General features: G+C 38.1%; 1 protein-coding gene across 5 annotated transcripts in view; it reads left to right on the top strand.

The window, feature by feature from the left end:
• Window positions 1-454: 454 nt before the first annotated feature.
• PCGF3 (polycomb group ring finger 3) overlaps window positions 455-20,956 on the top strand; it is a 57,267-nt gene continuing 36,765 nt past the window's right edge. For 2 of the 5 annotated variants that reach the window (XM_075526524.1, XM_075526526.1), the window contains exons 1-2: window positions 455-593; window positions 5,882-5,937. The gene's annotated coding sequence lies outside the window, so the exon portion shown is untranslated. The remainder of the gene's footprint in view (window positions 594-5,881; window positions 5,938-20,956) is intronic. The other 3 variants (XM_075526527.1, XM_075526523.1, XM_075526525.1) reach the window with 2 other exon arrangements.

Consider the following 20,956-nt stretch of genomic DNA (forward strand, 5'->3'; position numbering starts at 1 on the left):
CTGCTCACAAGTTCAACTGATTTTTCAAGGCTGGGCATCCCGGGGACCCGGACATCCTCCCTCTGCCCAGGCTCCCGGGACGGCCGGAGGCTGCTGGCGGGTGGCTCAGGGAACCCCGCGGCCGGACCCCACCCGCCCCCGACACACGCGCGCGGCGGGGGGCGGAGGAGCGCGCGTGGGCCAGCGCCGCTTCTCGGGGGAGGGGGCGGCCGGAGCCGTGCCCGGGTGAGCGCCCCGCGCGCATGCGCCCTGAGCGCGGCGCCCCCGCTCGGCTCCGCTCGGGCCGCGCTCGGCTATTTCCGCCTCTTTGTTTTAAACTCCGGGCCGAGCCTTTTAATTTTATTCCCCCCTTCCCCCCCCCTTTTTTTTTTAATTTTTTGGCGGGGGAGGGGAAGAGGGGCTGGGGTTTCCCTCTGTCTCGCGTTACCTCGCTCACGTCCTCTGCTTTCTCTCTGTGGTGGCGCCCGGGGGAAGGACGGGCCGGGGAGCGGAGGATCGGTAGCGGTGGCGGGCAGGAAAACCCCCGGCCAGCCCCGAGAAGCTACCGCGCCCCTCCCCCGCCAACGCACACGGCGCCGCCCCTCCCCCGTCAGGTTAGTGTGGGGCCGCGGTGTGGCGTGGCGTGGGGTGGGGTGGCGTGGGGGTCTGCCGGTGGCGGGGCCGAGGTCCCGGCCTTCGCCCGCCCCGCTGTGGGGGCCGCGGGCCGTGTGAGTCCAGGCGAGGGTCTTGGGGGCGGGGCGGGCCTGCCACCCCCCCGGGGTGTTTGCGTGGGGAGCTGCGGGGGGCCTCCCGGCACGACTGTGCGTGGGAGTGGGGAAGGGTGCGGGGCGAGGGTCTTCTCCGCCCCAAGGAGATGGGGGTCTGCAGAGGTGCGGGCCTTCTGCCTCCCAGGTGTCCGGGGTTTGGGGGGGGACTGTAGTTGAACTTATCGTGCTGCAGCAAGCACGCTGTATTCTCGGGGGTGGGGGGTGTTAGTAGGAGAGGTTGGGTTTTGTGTGGGGTTCCCCTCCCGGAGCAGGGCGTCTTCTGTGGGCCAGGGGAGCGTCTGTCCCTGTCCTTCTGTCTGTCTGGACAGCTCCCCCCCGCCCCAGGGGAAGGTGGCTCTTGTCTTCTGCGGGAAAGGAAACCCTGACACCCCCCTCTCCTCCCCTTCCTACCCCCGAGCAGAGTTGCCCCGAGCAGTTGTTGTGTGGAGGGGCCCGGCGCAGCTCAGCTGCGGGCAAGGCGGTGCTGCCTCTGTGGGGTGGGGTGGGGTGGATGGAGCTGTCCCGAGCTGTCTCTGAATGCTCTCTCCCCTTCGGGGGTGGGTTTGCAGGGCTCCAAAACCCCACGGCTTTGGGAGAAAGGGTCGCTTTGAGGGGTGGGGTGGCGGTTGGTAGTGGTGGAGATACCGTTTCCAGTAAGCTAGAGAATAGAGAGGACATGTCCCTTGCCTTTACGACCTCAGCCGTGTATCTAAGTGGCATACGGGATTTTAAGTATTGTGAGAAATAGGAAATGAAGTGGTACTTGTAGGTAAAATATAGAATGCTTGTGGTTTGAGTTGTTTTAAGGTCTAAGGATACATATATACACACACACATGCATTCCTATATATATATTTGATATTACAGAAATTCTGATTGTTTTCTCAACAGTTTAGTGAGTTGTGGTACTGTCAGATTTGGTCTCCTAAGTTGGTCTCTTTTAGTCTGAAAGTGTTGGGTATTACTTCAGAGTGTCCTGTGTGGAAAGTTTAGCATGTCCCAAAGTTAATACAGCTCACAGAAGGTTTGATTATTATGGTTTATGAAATACTTGCATGTTCTTTTTTTACTTCACGTTTGGTTTTTTTTTTAATTGTTACAAAACTATCACTTTATGCATGCTTTGTATCAAATCAGTTTAGATGTTTCCTGTCCTCTGTATGAAATGCGTGCCTCTGAGAAACCAGTTCAAGAAATTCTGTTTTATTATCTGTATGTGCTCTGGAAGATTCTTCTGGAAATATTTTGTTTGGTATTTTTCAAAATAATCCTACATAATTGTCTTCCAGAGTTTCACAGAGGAATTAAGTTTGTGGATGAAAAGGTTTGAATTTAAAAAAAAAAAAAAAAAAAGTTGAGATGAACCCTATGTTTAAGGAGCACCCCATGTATGTATCTTCCATTGTAAATTGGTTTCCTTTTTACAGCATGAACAATTAGGCATGTGCTAAATATGTTGTTACAAGTCTCTTTAGTACTAGGTACTGTGCTTTTTAAAAATTATTAGTGATTTTCAGGTAGGATACTTGTGAATTTTATGTTTGTTCTTTTAGTGGCAGGTCAGATGAGAATCTGAACTGTGATACTTATCATGTGTCTCATAAAGGTGCTATGCAATTCATAAAATTCTTTGGTTGGTGACAAGGTGAATAGAAATAGAAACCTTGTACCCTTCCAGTAGCTTTACTATTTCAATTTAAGTTTTACTTGTAGATATTTTATAATGTGTTTAAGAGAATGCAGAACCTGTGCAGAACTGAAGGTACTTCGTGAGATCATGTAGGATGCATTAGAAAAGTGTCAGGTGGTTTTCTGAAGAGATGCATAGGGGTACTGCAAGAGAAATCTTGGAAAGAAAGACATTTTAAAGCATTTTGTAAACAACTTTTTGAGGAAAATCTGTTTCATTTCTTTATGTGGGCTGATCTAGCCAGCTTGATCTTGTTATGCTGCTGTCACCATAGAAAATCAAGACCAAACACTTGTAAATGTTGTATTAAAGTTGACTTAAGAGTTTATAACTATGCTTGCCTAATACTAATGCCTAGAATGGCAGAAATTAATTACCATGCTATGAAAGACTTCACCTACTAAGAGACTGTAAAGTGCAGATTCTAGTTGCTGCAGCTGCCCAACCTACTCTTACTTCTCTCGACTACCTACATGCTTTAGAGGAGGTCATCTCTAAGCTTTATATTTGAGATATAGGTAAGCTTTCTCACCAAGAACTGTTCTACATTCGTTTTAATAGCTTCCATTTCCTTTTTCCCATATGACTGTTTTAATCTAGGTGGCCTTTTTAGCTTTTCTCAGGTAATGATTTCCCAGGACTGAAATAATTCCAGATTAAATTCCTGAACTCTTTGGGAAACTCTGTAAGAAGAAGTAGAAGCACTTCCATTGAAGCTGTAAGCTAGATAGGACCTACGAAGTGGATGTGGGCATGATGTTTTGAAAAGCATGCATGCTGATAGGTTTCACTTCTCAGTTACTGTCTTAAGAGATGATACCAGTTTACAAGAAAGTGTATTGAGATCTTGTATGTTATAAAATAAACATTTTCTCTATTTTTTGTTTTGGAACTATTGTCCAATTGGTACACATGTGGAAGGAGAGTTACTAAATGGAAGCTTGTATTGGTGATAATGGTGTTTGGAGATGTAATGGATTTAAGATTGTTGGCATTCCTGAGAGTTTAGTAGTTTAAACTATGTTCTCTCTTTTGTCATTGCTATAAAGATGTTTAATGGTAGTTGAAACTACTCTGATTTGCTAGGTTAGGTATGCTGTCATGTTTGAATGAAATGTAGAGAAAACCTGCTCAGGGCAGTTTGATTGGAGTAGGTTAAAAGCCAGGAAGAAGCTGTCCATGTCTTTTAGCTTATGCAAGACTTACTTTGAAGCTCTGTCTTGAAGTAAACTTATGGTTTTGTATTCCTTGCACCTCCATTTTTAAAATGCAAGCTTGCTGTATTAGACTGTAAGTTTAGCTAATACGTGGAAGTCATAAATGCAATAAAAGGGAAGAGAGAAAGGGGTTTTTCTGTATTAAAAGCAATCTTTGCTATTGTGATATGTAACACAGTTTCGTTGCTAACTGAAGACACACTGTAAACAGTGGCTTGTTCTATAATTGCTCTAAAAAGCCAAAACTTGCTCCTCTTATCTGAATTAGATTTTCTCAAGTTAATTTTACTGAATAAGTCCATCTATATTTAAATGAACGGACAATGAAAATTAAATACTCAGTGTGGTGAGAACTAGCGAGATAGAAAGCCTTATTTGCTATTGAAAGTTTGACTGAAGTTTGCTACTGCAGAGACCTGAAGTCTTGCAATCATATGGTAGAGCCAGCATTGTAGGAAGGAATAAAACAGTAAGTTGATCAATTATACTATTTTCCCTTTTTTCTTTCTTTTTTTTTTTTCCCTTAATCAGAAACAGTACTTTATACTAGGAACTTCATACTATACGTAGAAACTTAAGGGTCGTCTTACTCCTTTGTCAAACACAGCATGTATTACTCAAAAATAGGGGGTAGTACAGATCATTCAAAAGTAGGGGGAATGACAAAGTATGGTGAGCTCAAGTTACTTGTTCTTTATGTTAAAAGATAACTCCTGTCACAGTTATGACTGCTTCTTTTTTGAATCACAATTATAAGTTGATGGAGCCACTGGGGGAAATTGTTGAGGTGGTGGGGGTAGAACTGGAGATAATCGAGGTGTGTGTGTTGGCATTACTACAATTCAGGGTAAGATTGCGGGAAGAAATACGCAAGTGTGAAGAAACCCAGGCTTTTTTGTAGTTTTGCTGCTAGTGGAAGAACTTATTTAAACTAGCACTGCCATTACTTTCCACCTCTCTGCAAAGTGGTAAGAGGGAGACTTATTATTATCCCTATAGACATATATTTAGGTTGACGTTAACATATTTATTTTTTATATTTATATATAAATAACATATTATTTATGTCTGTATAACAGACATAACTTTTGTATTCTGTTAACGGATAACTATTTTGTATTGTGACTGACAGTAACTTAGAACTTTGTCTACATTTAAAGGGCTAGTGTTTTGGTGGCAATAAGGATCTGTCTTGCTTGATACTGAGGCTGTCCTTGTTGTTGGAAACTGAGGATGTCTTTGCTTTGTGAACAGCATAAATTCATTTTAATTTAAGGTAGGAAGCATTCTGTGTCTGTTGCTTGTGGGCAAGAATGTCTGTGCAGTATTTGCTTAACTAAGGAGGAAAGTTACTTTTTCAGGTTGCCAGAATGAGTATCACATTATTTGCTGACTTGCAAATGACCATCTTGTAAAGTTTTTCAGTTTTAGTAAAGAACTTTCTTTTCACTCTCTGCATAACCAGACAGTCAGTGTATGTCACTATCTTCAGTTGATTATTATATAATGATTGTGAAGTTACTTGATATAATACAAATCTTGTGTGAATTATGTGTGACGTTGTGTTGGAACAGGTCATCTTTGCTATCTTCTCTTGCAATGTGCATGCAAACATTATATTAATGTTTGTAACCATAAATGTAATTTATTAATGAAAATAAGTAAGCATTGCCAGTGCAGTGTTTCTGATTTTTCAGGCAATGTGTTGTGCTGTACCGCTTTTTCTAGTTTGTCACCTGAAAGAACAAGATGAAAGGTACAATACAGCTGACTATCTTATATATTCTTTATTTATGAGGAATTGTCTCTGACATTTCTTGTTGTATCTGAACTATTAGTTTGAGTACGCAGAGTGGCATTATGAAAGCTGTGGGTCAATTGATTATTTAGTTGAAGGACGTTGCCAAATTTACTTTAACTTACTAAACAAAATTTTTATTTTTATTATGACAAAATTATTTATTGTATTGAGCAGTGGCAGTCAGTAGAATTTGTTTGAGGAATGGGATTTTTTTTTAAATAGTTGCATGCTTTGTTAATTGAGAATGACTTTTCCCAAAAATCATTTGGACATAGAGACATTTGGAAATTAAAGTTGTGTCTTGGGGCTAAGGTCAAAATTGACTGGGATCTTAAGTCCTGTGTTTCAGATGACTGTATTTCATACTGTTCCATTGTAATAATAACTGGGGTTTTTTTTAATTATATTTTTTTCCTACAATATAAAGTATATTCTAGACACAAGGACTCTGATCTTGATTTGAGGATTCAAAATAGGCAAGAGGTAAAGGAATTTTTTATGTGCTTGTTTAAGTACCTAATCATACAAACTGCTGAAAATACATATGCCCCGTTTCTAAATAAAATTATTTATATCTCAAACTCTAACTTTTGTTAAACCTATATCTGTTAAAGATACTTGTAATACTATTTCCTCACTTTAAGAGAGTGCTAACACACTATAATCAAATCAGTGCTCTTAATGCTTGAAATGCTTTTCTTTCTATCTTTGAATTATTCATTTTGTGTAAGCTGTGGACCCCAAACCAGTCTACAGTGTTTGCCTGATCGGATCTGTCTACACTTATGAAAGCCCCCTCAGTTGCGGTGCTACAGTGAGTGACTCCTTTAGTCTTTCTTGCTTTAGCATTATACCAGTTGGTTGTTTACTGACTGTTTTTCAAGCTTTACTGAATCCTTTTCAGGGAAAAGCAAGCGGAACACCACCACTTGTTAAATGCTCACTTAGAATTTCTTATCCACAAGTGCAAGTTGCTCTTGCCCTGTCCAAAAATCTGCACTTGTGGAAAAGTTCTTTTGTGTTGATGTGGAAACAATACAGTAAAAAGTTATACTCTGTGAGTAAAATCCATCAGGTTTAGAGATAAACATTTTCCTTTTTTTAGGAACAGTTGCATGGATTTATTTCATTTGTTGAATGAAATAAGTAACTAAACTGCCTTTTTCTGTAGCAGTTTCCTAAGACTGATTGCAAAGTAGCCTTGCATCTTAAATCAATTTATGCTTTAAGATCATGCTTTTTGTATTGGTTTGCCATAAGATGGTAGTTAATTCACAGGTGTTTAGTTAAAATCTTGGTAAAAGAAAGTTCTTTGATCTATGCTCATACTGTTCTCAGACAAATTGCAAAGAGATGCCCAATATTTTTGTATCATTTTCCTGGAAAATCCATATATGCGTTTTCCTTCCCAACCTTCTTTTCCCAATGTGTTTGGATTCGGTAAATTGGCATTGCCTTACCTTGAATCTGTACTTTTAAATTCTGAAGTTCATTGCTACAGTCTATGTCTATTCCTGCAGTGAAATATAAAATCTAGTCTATTTGAAATACTGTGGTAATACCTTATTTTACCAAATGTTTCAATCTAACTATTATTGAGCAAAAGCAGTGTAATTGAAAGGTGCTTTTTAATAAAATTTATCCTTGTTAATAGTATAATTATGCTTTGTGGCACCAGAGTAAGTAGTTTATTTGCATACCAATTTATTAAACTTGTGTTTCTAATCTTGTACTTCTATTTCTTGACTAGCTAGAATGAGGTAGAAATCTATCCCAACATCAGGTCATTCTGTAGTAATTTCAGAAGAGACTTGTGTTTATATTCATAAAATGCTTCATTCATACTTCCTAATTTGGGGATTGTCCACAAGAAAACTAGTCTAGATTTGTATAGGCTTGTATCTGAGGTAGCATAAATGGTACTGGACCAGGTAAAAAGGCTTCTGGGTAGCTAGTGGAGCTATTTTTTTTTTCAGTTCACCTTCTTGCATGTCAGGTTCTTTCAAGATTTTACAGAATTTACCAGAAGAAGTGTGTGTATATTGATCCACATGGTATTAAGTGAATCCTGGCACCTGAAATTTTCATTTTATGAATATAATTTGAAATATGTAGGTGCAAAAAGTACGCTATTAGTTGCAGTCATTTTTAATGCAAGTTTTTAGGCATAATCTTAGATGCTAACACCAGAAATTGTTTATCAGGAATACGTTTGCTCTAATCTGTAACAGTTATTCAAATTATGTAAGGTTATCATGCCCAGATGATAACAGGTCATGGGTTGTGTGATTATGATTTTATGACTAAAAATGGCTTGAATTTGGATGAAGTGTTACAGATACAGACAGGATAATGCCTTGTTTTGTCTTGGGGTTTTTTTGGACAAAAAGGTATTTTACCCTGGCCTTTTTTCTTTTTTGCTGAAATTAACAATGCAATGGGATACAAATAAGTGTAGGACTAACTCTGTATATAAGCCATTCTGTGATCAATTATGTAAGTGGATTATAGTCTACAAATGAAGTATTTTTGCTACCTGTGTTTGGGAAGGGAAAGTACATTCTGTCCCTAAGTTTCAGTTCCTTCCTCCGTTGCTCCACCAATGGGTCAAATGACTTGCCTAGTGGAACTTGAGGTAGACTTCCAAAGCCATTGCTCTGTCAGGGCATTTAGTCTCCATTAATGAGCATGAGTCGACACGGAATTGAATTTCTGGAGGTGATTGGAAAGTGTCATGGAGGTTTGTTTTATCTTTAGAATGTGGAAATACAGAGTATAAGGATAAGTGAAAAGATTCCGGATTCCTCTTCTGCAGCCTCCATTATTAGGCCTGACATTACTGTAAGATATATTCACTGGAGGAGTGAAGACAAGGGAAAAATGAGCTGCTTTTGCTTCTCCCCCAGATTCCTTAGCCACTTATTGCCTACCATGATAAGTAACCTTTTTTCAAGTTAGTCATCCATTATCGCCATCTGCAGACATTGACAATTTTAGCATGAAAATGGAAAAAAAAACCCCAACTTTTCAGCTCTCTTTCCTCCCAGCTTTAATCCAAAAACAAAGGAATGAACTTTTTTTTCCTGAAATTACTTTTTCAGTTGCTCACAATCTAAAAGAGATCTACATACATACATCCTGAGACAAAAAGTCTTTTGGATGCCCAGGATTTGCTGTGTGGAGATCACTGTTAGGCAAGGTCCTTTCTGTCCTGCAGTTCTGCAGTATATCATAGAATCATTATGTCCATGTGAAATGCTGTTGTGAATGCCTGACTCCTGACAGCGTAAAAGCCATTTAGTGGTTATTTGTCTGCTTTCATACTAGTTTTCCACATAGATCTCTGTTTTACAGGAAAAAAAAAAAAGTTGGTCTACTGATCTATTCTTCTACTGATTTTATTTTTTATTAAGTCTATTACTTAATTACTATTAAGTCTAACGTAATAGACTGGCTGTTAGTGCTGTCTTTGAAGTTGGAAGGAGCTAGCTGCTTAGCTATCGGTTTTCTGTTTCAACTTCTTTATTTTCACCAACAATCTTCCCTTACCTATAAAAGCTGACAACTGTGCCTTGTTTTAAGGGATTCTGAGGAGTTTAGTGCAAAGATCTAAATGCAGAGCGTATCTTCAACTCGTTTATGGACTAAAACTGAACTATCCCAGAGGCTCTAGAGTACCATTGCCATGACTGGATAAGGAAGAGTGATTTAACTTTTGTACTGTTCAAAAATGTACTTTCTATACTTCTGACGAGAGAGAGAGAGAGAGAGACTTGATCATGTTACAAAATGACTATATGCATGGCTGGAAAGGGAAACTTCTGTTCAGGAGGTAGTTAATTTATCTTGCTAGCTGGAATAAGCTTGTGTTAGTGCTGCAGAAAAGTAAATTGTAGTAAGGGAAACTGGTAATTGCTTACTTTCTCTGAGATTTGGTTAAGCTGTTGGTATTTGGCAATTTAGAGAACATTTTCATGGCTATTCCTTATTAAAGTGTAAATCTTACTGAACATAAGGGAAATACAGACTCATTTTGGGAGATTTTACTAATGTATGCTGTAAGAACAGCACTTGAGAATTATGGCTGACAGGCAAGTTGGTGGATCTAGTTCTCATTCCACATGCCTTTTTTCCTGAAGAGTTTCCCCTTGCTCTTCTGCTACATTGAGCCTATATTGTCATAAAGCTGCCTTCATCAGTGGTTTGTGCTAAGATTCTGTACTGCTAAAATAAGCACCTGATGTGTAAGGAATTTTTGGTTCAAGGTGGCCTTCTTCAGCAAGGGGGGTGGACAGTTGCAGCCAGTACTTTCTAAAACAGCAGAAATGAGGCTGTGAAAGCTCTTACACAAGTGAAACATGCTGGCTTCTGCAATCTGACTTGAAAATGTAGTACTTGTTTTACATGAGCACACACAGCAATTTAAGGACATTTCAGAGATATTAGGCTCATGTCACTGTAATGATTTCATTAAGCCTGCCAAAAGTGTGAGGTGGAATCTTTCCTTTATGCAATGTGACCGATCCCCATTGCAAACATCTTAAGATGAGTTCAGAACATACGGCCTACAAGAAACATGACTGATGAAATGTAGTTATGAATGTCTTTTGTGTTTGGGCAAAAGATACTTTCAAACATCTATGTTGTCTGCTGCTTCTAATGGATAAAGTTACTGCACTTAATTGCTGAAAAGCTCTAAAAGGTAGAAAACTGTTAAGATGGCTGGGATAGAATATCAGTAGTTTAGGACTGCTTTTTATGTTCTTGTTCTGGTTTAGTATGGTAAAGGCGGTATGGTCAGCATGTCAAAAGAAGCCAAGAGCTGAAAAAGCAAGAATTACTGTATTGGAGAAATGTTTTTTGTGCTTATTGCATGAGTGCAGGTCCCTGTCTTTATAGTCTATTTCATTATAAATGTGAAAGAATTAAACCACACAGTAAACTAGATTACATTTCGGTGTTTAATTTTCTCATTCTTCCAGGAGAATAATTTTCCGTTCCTTCCTCCTTTGTTGAAAGTACTATTTTTCACTTTCCTTTCTATTACCTGTTGAACGTTGCCATTTCTTTCCTAATTCCTCTCAACTATTCATTCTTCTACTACAAGCATACGTGCTTTTGTTAGTCTAATGCCAGTGTTTGTTTTAAGTGCTGTTTATATTGAAGCCTATTTCTCAGTTGGTTTGAGTGCAGTTTACATGGGTACAACAAGAGAAAAGGAGAGTTCTGCTGAGCACACTTGCTGTGTGCAGGTTGCTGGGTTTTCCCTGCGTTTGTAGGATTGACAAGTGCTTATTCATTGCCCTTGATTCTGCGGAGAGCAAATGGCCCTGAGGGTTTTTTGCACAGCTGTGGAATAGAGGGCCTCACAGTGTCTTGACAGTTCAGGTGCTCTGTTGCTCATCGATGGGAAGGCTGGCTGTCCGCTGTCTTTCAAGGGAAGTTTGTCACGTGTAATGGATGATACTTGAATGAAAGATGAGAATGAAATGATGATGGATGATACTTGAATGAAAGATGAGAAATATGTGGGTTGCACGAGGCCTATAGGGCTGACACTAAAGAAAGGCCTGCTAGAATAGGAGACGATGCTGCTTCATGACAAGTGCACCCTCTCTAATAAGTGATGATTTTCTCCTGGTATTTTAGTATGGCTATCACTGGTGGAAGGAGAGGGAGAGAGGAAGATGGCAAACAAGCAGCAGTGTAGCTTGGCTTAAAGGTAGGTGACATAATTCAGGCTAGGAGCTTCATGGTAGGATTTGAAAAGTTCCATGCTACTGTTGTAATCAAAATAGTTTTTCACAATATGTTTATCTGTAAGGCATTAAAACTGAAATTGATACATGAAGTACTGTAGATTTCTCCTTTAAAAGCACCAGAAAAGACAGAATTGGCCACTTCAGATACTATTCTTTGCTGTCATCAACATACTGAACTAAAGATTAATTTTGTTTTAAAAACGCTTATGTTCCTAATATTTCATTTATTCTAAAGATTCTACTCAGCAAGGAAGTAGAAATGAGAATTCTTGTCTCACTGAAAATTTGAAACTTTTGGCTGTAATATATTCAGCCTAGGACTAACACATTTTAGTAGTTTACTTGACACAGTCTGAGGAATTTAGTGAAGAGAATAGCAAGTCCTCATAACAGAAGAGTCAGATGTTACTGGGTTGTCTCCAAACATTAGGACTGTTGTGTTCCTGCTTATTAAAAATAATTGAACCTTTTGCAGGTAAAATGGTGTTGAATTTGATTAGGTTGTCTTGATTTGCACAGTCAGTTTTATAAATGAGAAGTAAAAGTGTACTGATGTGAGTTTTATCATCTGATGGGGTTTTCTGTACTTTAGAGCGTTTGGGCAAATACGTAATTGTATCTTAGCTTAGTTTTGGACTGAGTCAGCTCTTTGAACAGGCTGACTGTATGCTCAGACTGGTGTGTTTGTTCAAGGAAAGGAGCAGATGCACATAGCAAAGCGAGGAGCGAGGAATAGAAACACAGCAAGCCAGAACTGGATTGGCACAGCCTGTTGTTTGAGTTCTTGATTAAGCTAGTGGAGCTCAAGATGCAGGTGTAGTAGACATCACAACTTCTTTTGGCACCCTCAGATTCTTCATGTTACGTTGAGCCAGGCAGTGGTTGGAAATCCAAAAGTTAATGAGTCAAGAAAACTGTCTCTGCTCTGCAGTGCTATTTGGTATTGCACAGACTTTGTCATAAATGCTGTCAGTGCAGGTGATCTGAGTATCTCCCTCTATCCTCTCCTATTATACTTGAGGTCTTAAAGCAATGAGTAGTTGCAACAGGTGTTTCCTATAAAACTTTGACAGTGGTCACTGTGAAAACAGATTCTGTTTCATTTGCATTAATGTCTAGTTAAAAGAAAGTTATTGTATGCTTTGCATAATAAAGCCAGAGTTCTCTGCTATTTACATTCACTGTACTTTGTATCTTCTAAACATGAAGTACTTGCAGAATACTGTCTGCTATAAAATTATCAGTGGTGTCTAAATTTGATACAATGCTTAAAATCTGTACAATTTTCATTTTTAAAATCAGTTGGATTTATACTAGTGAAGACTCAAAGCTAACTGTTTCTCTTAAGTTCACAATGTCTAGCAGTGCAAACTCCTTTATACTGAACAAAGTGAAATGTTCTTAAAGATTATGAGGGAAGATTCCTTGGATACTTGAAAAATGTGCCACAGTAGTGAAATAAAGTAGTAAATTTTTAGATTATGAATCCAGCCCTTTGCAGGTATATTTACAAAGAATTACAAACTGTTGGAGTAAACTTGAGAGGTTATGAATATTTTTCCTACTGGAAGCGATTGACAAGTGTAGCTGTATTCCAGCTCTTAATGGGTTGATGTACTATTGAAATGATTTGTATTTCTCTGTGTTAAGAAAAAGGAACCTTTTAATAGAGTGTTCTACTGTATTTTTAACAAGGAGAAATCTTGCAGTCTTTGGAAGGAACATATACAAGCCTCTGCTTTTGCTCTGTTTTAACACCTGCAAGTACCAGCTCAGGTGGTCCTGATTTTGTATTGCATTCTAGTGTCCCTTCCTCAATTTCTTAACTTTAACAATTGTATTTGTTTTGAGAGAGAAAAAGGAAAAAAAAAAAAAAAAGAGGGAAAATGTTTTCAAAACTGAAGTTTCAAGACTTCAATGTAAGAATTGAGGCAATCAAATACTGGAAGATATGGAGGACTGAACAGTTTTTGATGGAAAGAAAAAAAGCTTTTCTGCTCGATTGATTAAAATCCTGCTATATAATACTAAATAAACAATGCTAACTATCAGGTTTGTTTTCACATTTGCAGTCAGTTGAAAGGCTAGGATCGAGTCTGGGGTAAGAAAGCTGCAGCAGCAAGAGTTCAAAGGAGACTAACTGTGTTATATGGTTGCTTAAATTTGTATCTGAAAGAGCTGGATGTTAGAACAATAGAAGTATGAGCAGGGTGCATCTTAAAGCCCTCCCGGAGTTGCAAGAACAGAAGAAGAAAGATTTTGCAAGGCTTCTTTTGATTTGAGTTGTGTGGTTCATGGGTAGCTAACTTTATGTAAGTTACTGTGTGTACATTTAAATCCAGAAGGAATACAGAATACCTACTAACCATTTGCAAGGTACAGGGCAATTCTAGCAACGTTTGCTCATCTTCTGTCATAGAAGCACAGAGGCAATTACTGGACAGATCAGTGATGTCACTGAAATTTTTTAACCAAAGGCATGGATATGTAATTTTTCAGATCCTTTCAAATCTTTAAGTTTTGTTTGGATTAATTAACCATCAAGTGCTGTAATCTGGGTTTAAACTATGTGGGGATGTTAAAAAGAAAAGTGACTGCTGGTAAAATGTGCATTCAGTTGAATTGTAGCACATTCCTACTTCTTACCTGCTGGTAGCTTCTGGCTTCTCACTACAGATTTCCATTTTGACAGCTACTGTTTTTACTGGGCTGCCACTGTGTCTGGAACCATAAGTAGAGTCAGGTGACTGAAAACCTGAATTTTTAAAGGCCTTTTGCTAAATACCGAAAGGAATTTATCCTCTCTTTTTATCTTTATCCTCTCTTTTTCCTTATCTTTATCTCTGTTTATCCTCTCTCTTTCAAAAATAGGCAATATTTGCATGAGAATGGGAAAAACTGTTGTTTCCTATAGAGATCTGGAACTGCTTCAGAAAAAACGTATAAAAATCCTAGTACTCAGGTTACCATACAATTACTCACCAGGGATACACCTTTTCCTTGTCTTAATAAGTGGTTGGTTTCTGGGGTTCTAGAATCACATACGACATTTTATCTAACTAGATGTTTTCACTGCACCTAGGATTAGGATTTTTCAACAATGGAAGTTAAAACATAATCTGTGTAAGGTAGGAGGAAGGGAAAGATCATCAAAACCTAAATTTTTTTTAGGAGCTGATGACACGGGTCTATAAGGCTTCTTGCTTCTCCATGGTGAACTTTTCAAGCCCTTGTTGTCCTACATGGAGTCATAGAGCAATCAGTGCAAATGTACACCATCTGTTCAAATGACAACTAAAAGTCACTTGGTGTTTTGAGTTGCTCATCAGTTCTGCAGAGGACATACTAATGAAGATTACAATCTGTTTCAGCTGAGGTTAAGTCATAAATTACTTTCTCTGAAGTGTATGGATATTAAACATTCAAAGAAGTCATGTGGGTTCAGATAGTAGGATCTCAGTGAAGGTTTGGTTTTAAAGGACTTTGTTCTTCATGAGATTCAAGGCTGGTTTTGGCTGATTTTTAATTACTGGAAGTCAAGGATCTCTTCATCTCCTCATCCATGTGTACTGAATTGAAACAAAGTGCCTTTTTAATGGCTTGTAGTTTCTGTCTCTAAATTCTCAACGAGGAGGATGTTGGAACATATTCTTCCAGTGTATGACAAATGTGTCTGTAACATTTTGTCAAGAACTTAATTTGGGATGGTACTTGGTTTAAGAGTAGTCTTTTCTTCAAAAGCCTTCTGCTTCTAGCAGTGATTTTGATTTCTGGTAATGAGCCACATTTTATTAGAGGAGGTTGTATTAATTAGAGAAGGTTTTAATTGATGAGATGAAGGTCACTCCTGAGATAATGCTGTGTTTTTATAGTATTTTTAAAGCCTTGAACTTTGACACTTTAAGACCTCTTCCCAGTTTTATCAGTGGTTGTAATCCATGTTGATTGGAAATGATCTTGTACCCTCAGCACTAAACAAAGGAAATAGCAGAATGTAAAGAGTAATTTGAATGTAATTAAACTAGTGATTCTTTGTCAGAAATGGAAAATTAGTTTTGTAGGATCAAATCTGGCCAGTCAGATGTTGTTTTTATCCAGGCTATCTTGCAGAAAATTTTAAATTTTGTTGCACAGGTATTCTGCATCCCTATATAACAAATAACAAAGTATTTGTTAGTCTGCTCTTAGGTAGTGTCAAGACTCTACCATGAACAACTCATGATCTGAACAACTAAGCCTGTTTTAATTGGAAGAGGTGTCTGGAATGCACTTTACTTAAGAGTTTTGAAGGATGTGGTTTCACAGGCTGTGGAGCCAAGCTAATGGCTTGCTGCTGTCAAACAAAGTTCAGTTTTCACTGTGCAGTGCATCCTCTTCCCTTGAGTGTTCTCAAGTTTTCCTTTAACCTTCCTGTGAATAAGTGAATTTATCAGTCCAGCAAAAGACTATCCACAGATTTGTGAGTCATCCCAAAGCATCCTAAGCCTTGAAACAGCACTACCTGTATGGAAGATGCTATTTTAATGAGACTCTAAGAGCTGCTTTGAACACTATAGTGATGAAATTCTAAAGATCTGCTAATCAAGGCAGCTAGATGGCAGATAAGGAAAAATGTTTTCTACTTCAGAATGGCAACAATTTTTTTTTCTTGCAAGAAAGTTACTGATGATGTAATCTATAAAAGCTTTTCTAAACAAAAGTTTCATTAACTAAACTTTATTTTAATTGTATGCCTTACTAGTCTATATGAAAGAACTTTGTGCACGTACAGGTATTACACACTAAACCACAAATACAGTAGTAAGTTCATCTGATTAAAAAACATCCATCAAAATAAAAATTAGAACTAATTGTGTTGATATTTTAGACCTTTGAGACTATTAAACCACCTTTTCTGATTAGATTATATTACAAATGGGAAGCTTTCTTCAGGTTACATTATATTAAATGAAACATCTGCTTTGAGACAGTGTGTTTCCTCATTTTCCCATCTTAGTTCTTCTCTGCTTATGCTGCAACTGCCATTTCCAGAATGAAATGGAAATAGCGTATATCACCATAACACGATTTCAGAGTATTGATAGGTAAGTTAAATGCTTGCTGTTACTCACTATTTGCATACTTCTGCAACTCTCAAAACCAGAGAAAGCAACTGTGTGGAAATTGTTTCTGTGGAGGGTAAAGTACTGGCTGAGCTTACATACAAACCTGTAGAGGTTTGCACATGACAGTCGAGTGAGTTTTAAAAACTGCCGTCCCCATTAACAGGCGAGTGCAAAAGTTATGAAAGATACTTACTTGTCCTATGATTCTTTCTGTTTAATACCTTCCCCCCCACCCCGAGATGGTACTCGTTCTATTGGGGTGCGTAGAAGGAGGACATAAAATGCTTAGTAATAAAATTTCACCCTAACTTTCTCTAAATGGGCTTAATATTATTGTAATAACTGACATTGTAGTTACGTACCATATCTCTAATTTCAGTGATGTTGAATACAAGCAGAGCAACCAAAACCAGTGCAAGACACCAAGTTTTAAAAGAGTTTTGACATTTCCAAAACCTTTGTGTCTTGCCCTTTACCTTCCCTCTGCTTTTCTGCTGCTGACTCCTACTCTGCCCACTACATTACTTGCCTCAGAGGTTAAAAGGAGTGAGTGATTGGGAAGGCTGTGGTCGAACATGAGAGGATACTGTTTCCGTTAGCAGCTGGTGCTGCAGGTACAATGGAACTGAAAATTTTCATGCTGTTGCAGTAGGGCCACCTCATACGCTGTCAGTCTGCAAGTCTCTAGAGACACTGATGCTCATTGCAGATCTTTTGCCAAAGACACCTTTCCTCCAAAGGTGAAGAACTTCAGTAGTGGTTCTAAAGTTTGGAGTTCTGATCCTGGTGGTTGGAGTCTGGTGCTAATGGCTAACCTCTGAAATTTGACTGGCTAGGTAGGTGCCTCCTAGTGACCGATGTAGGAATAGTCGATTAACTCTGTCCTGTCTTAAATTATAGAAATTCATAATACTAAATTTCTCTGTATTTTTGTGGTAGTATGTTCACTGCCATTTTAAATGGCCATTCAAGAAACCTAGCAAAGTTTAATCAATGTTTTTTTCTTTCTGAGGTTTACAGGCTAGCTTTATAATATTAATACATGTGAGACCAATACAATTTAGGAACCCTGACTGTAGTATGCTGCTTTTGAGATGGCTACTTTATTTGAGGAAAAAAACCAAACCACCATATAAACAAAAAAACCCCTTTAATGTCTTAATACACTTCAAGAAAAAAATAGAAAATTATTTTTAGCCACTCAAAGTACTCTGAGAATTGGATTAATCTGTGTTTTGTACATTTTTGGCTAGTTACATGAATGCATGATTTTGGTAGTTAATGTTTCTTTCTCTAGGATGAGTGCTTTTGGCAGTGGTCAGCTTTTTTTTTTTTTTACATTTTACATTTTTATTTTACTTTTTCCCCCCCTTTTTCTTTTGTAACATAGCAGCAGTCTTTTGGATTAGTTCCAATGACTTCTGAATATTGATTTGAAGACAACACATCATTATACAATGAAATCTGTGTTGAAATCTGTAAGATCAAGGTAGATCACTGTAACTGCACTTAAGGTAGCTTTTAAAGTTAGTACTCTGATTGAAAGAAAATTGAAAGTATATATATATATAAAATTCTCATATCATGTATTCTTTTATGTTCCTGATCATGTTTGATTTCTGATAAGAGATGCCTGCCATCTGTTGCCACTTGAAAAGCCTCCTATTGCTGAATTATGAGAATGTGATGTCTTCCATAATTACACTTGCCAATGTGTCTTGGGTGGATGTAATACATATTTATCCCTTGCCTGACTCTGTAAGAAGAGTTGAGGCAGTGGAAAGAGTGGAGGAGGAAGGATATGGGGAATAACACACTGGGGCTGACAGTTGTGATGGTAGGTGGGAAGGAATCAAGTAAGTAGGCCAGGTTGCCTTTAGTATGTATATACATTTTCCTTCCATTAAAAATCTGCCATTCTCTTACTTTTTACTCTTATTGCTCCTCTTCCTAAACGGAACCTTTTAAAATGCCAGCTCTGATTTAGTATTGATGCTTTATGCATATTCATATAAGGCAATTCTCAATCATCATTGCTTGAAGTCAGGAAAACCTTAGTCTTGCATTTATTTGCACTGTGTTTGCTTTCACCTTCAGAGCTGAAGGGATCTAATGCCAAAATCTGTCTCCAGCTTGACAGAAGCAGAGTGCTTAATTTCTGTGCTGTTTTGAATTCCCATTTGTACATTTTAAGTGCGCTTTCATCTTCTTTCCTTATGTATACTCCTGCAACAAAACTCTGTAGTGGCCTTCTACAAGAAAGATTTAAAGAGGTTACAGGTAGTCTTTACAAGAGGGGATTGATAATGGATGCACTGCAAATCACAGAGTTGAAGGTATGACATAGTTTGCATTTGTTGATCTGCAGTTGGCGTACTAAGAAGGAAAACACACATTTATTGCCATCTTCCTGAGTTTGCTGTGACCTTGCTGTATCAGGGGCTTCATCTTAGAGAAACAATAAATGCCTGAAATACTGTCTGGATCATTTAGTTAACTTTGCTAATGTCTCCACCATCTTCCACTGTCTCTAGGTAAGTAAACAAGGTTCCTGATTACCTATATTAACTGAAGTGTAAGACTATAACAGATATTTGGGAACGTTTTTCTAAAATCCTCCTGAACTTAACTCTTAGATAGTTTATGCACATGTTTTCTTCCCATCGTATATTTTTAGCTTAAATAACTCTTTCTGCTTTCTCGTTATCTTACAAGTAGCAGTCATACTGCCCTCTCAGACCAGGATGCGATAGCTGAATATAGGAAAGACAAAGGTTTTTTTCATTCACGCTCTGTGTTCTAATTGTGATCACCCTTCCTGGTACTTGGTCCAGTTTCAATGCCATTTTTCCTTAATGTGTTCAACTAGAATTGAACATTATTTCAGAAGATGTTTCACCAGTAGCTTACAAAATTGCAGGGACAGCGGACTGTGGCTATTGAAATTGACCCATGACACTTTCTGGGTTAATATATACCTGATTATGGCTGCAGTAAATATTGGCAATGTCTGAAACTTGTGCTTTCACGTGTTTGGGTAGAAGGCACTGCGTATGGGGGATTTTGTATTACTAAGTCGTGGTGACTATGAATTCAGATCTACTATGAATCTAATAAAACTCAACATTTACCGAAAATGAAATATGAGTCTCAATGCAGGGATGATGTCCATCTTCTTTGCAGTGTCCTATTACGCTAATGGGTAGACAAAGGTGTAGATGAGTTTTTAAAGTACAGTAACGTACTGCCTATTACAACTCTCTAGTCTTGCCTTTTTACTGACAAACTGGTGTTTATCCTTTTAGTAAAGGAATTACATGATTTTATTAAAGGAATAACAGTTAATTATTTCATTTATTTTCAAAGTGTCTTCCTTAATTTAATGTTTTATAAGCATCTGTTGTCAGGTGAAAAGTTAAAGAACTAACTTTCATAATTTGGGTATTTGTATATCTCTTTGGCTGCAGACACTTTGAGAGATTGGTTGTGTGACCATTTTTAACTAAAATTTAGCAACCAGGTAGTAGCTGTTTGACTTTTCAGGACTCTAATACAGTCAGTTTTCATACAGACTCCAAATCTAAGCAATGTATAAGAGAAAATATTTAAATAAAACCTTACATTAAAATGTCTTAGTATCCAGCCCTGCTATTAAACATGTGTCTAGTAACCTTGAGCTTTTTATGATTAGATGCCAAACTGAGATTGAATGGCTCTGCGTTTTTTTTAATATATTTAAAATTTTGATAGTACTTATATTTTGTGAATTTTCTAAGAAAGTTAATTCCTGTAACAGCTGGGAGGAGGTGGTGTTTGATGTTCCTCATTCCTCTCTGCAAAGTGAAATGACAGAAAATAAGTTACCAAAATTTGTGTGAAGGGGCTTAGGACACAGTTTTGAGGCACTTTGTCTTCAACTGCATTGTTGTTTCTCCTGCCTTACAGAAGTCCTTTTTGTCCTCATTATGTCTTTTACTAATAACATGCAAGACAGAAATTTTGAACAGTCATCTCTGCTGCTTTGACAACTTACTACAGGGCATTTTGTGTAGTCAGAAACAGGTATTTTATGGAAAAAGTATCAGATCAGTCTCTCATTGTACCATGAAAGGTAAGTATGTGGGGTGAATAAAGATTAAATGGGTAGATTTAATGCTACTATGTCCTGACTATTACTTCTACTTTATCTCAAACATTTGTGTCACTTTTTACATGTCATTTATTAACAGTAGTGTCCTTTATTTTGCATTGACATGAATGAGACCTGTGTAAAAGTGAATGTGTTTTGCTTTGGGGTCGACATTTCTTAAGCCACCCTAGTGCAACTATTAGTAATGGTGTGACTACACCCCAAGTAGTTTCTCTTTAACCTGTTAGTCAAGTCTCCTCAAAAAAGACCAAAGTACTCTTGAGCACAACAGATCAAAGAAATGAGTAGTACATGGTCATTTTCAGAAGATGTTTTCATGAAAGTGTTGTGATATTAGAGTTTATTCTTTGTGTTTTTTATTACTTGATGGCTGACGTTACCATTAATCATGATCTAAATTCTCTAAAATAACATGACAGACTTCATTTCAGATAAGTTGGCTAAAGATCACATTATTCATACTTTGCTTGACTTGTCTAGTCACC

Source organism: Mycteria americana, chromosome Z (assembly GCF_035582795.1).
Source record: "Mycteria americana isolate JAX WOST 10 ecotype Jacksonville Zoo and Gardens chromosome Z, USCA_MyAme_1.0, whole genome shotgun sequence".
NCBI lineage: Eukaryota > Metazoa > Chordata > Aves > Ciconiiformes > Ciconiidae > Mycteria > Mycteria americana.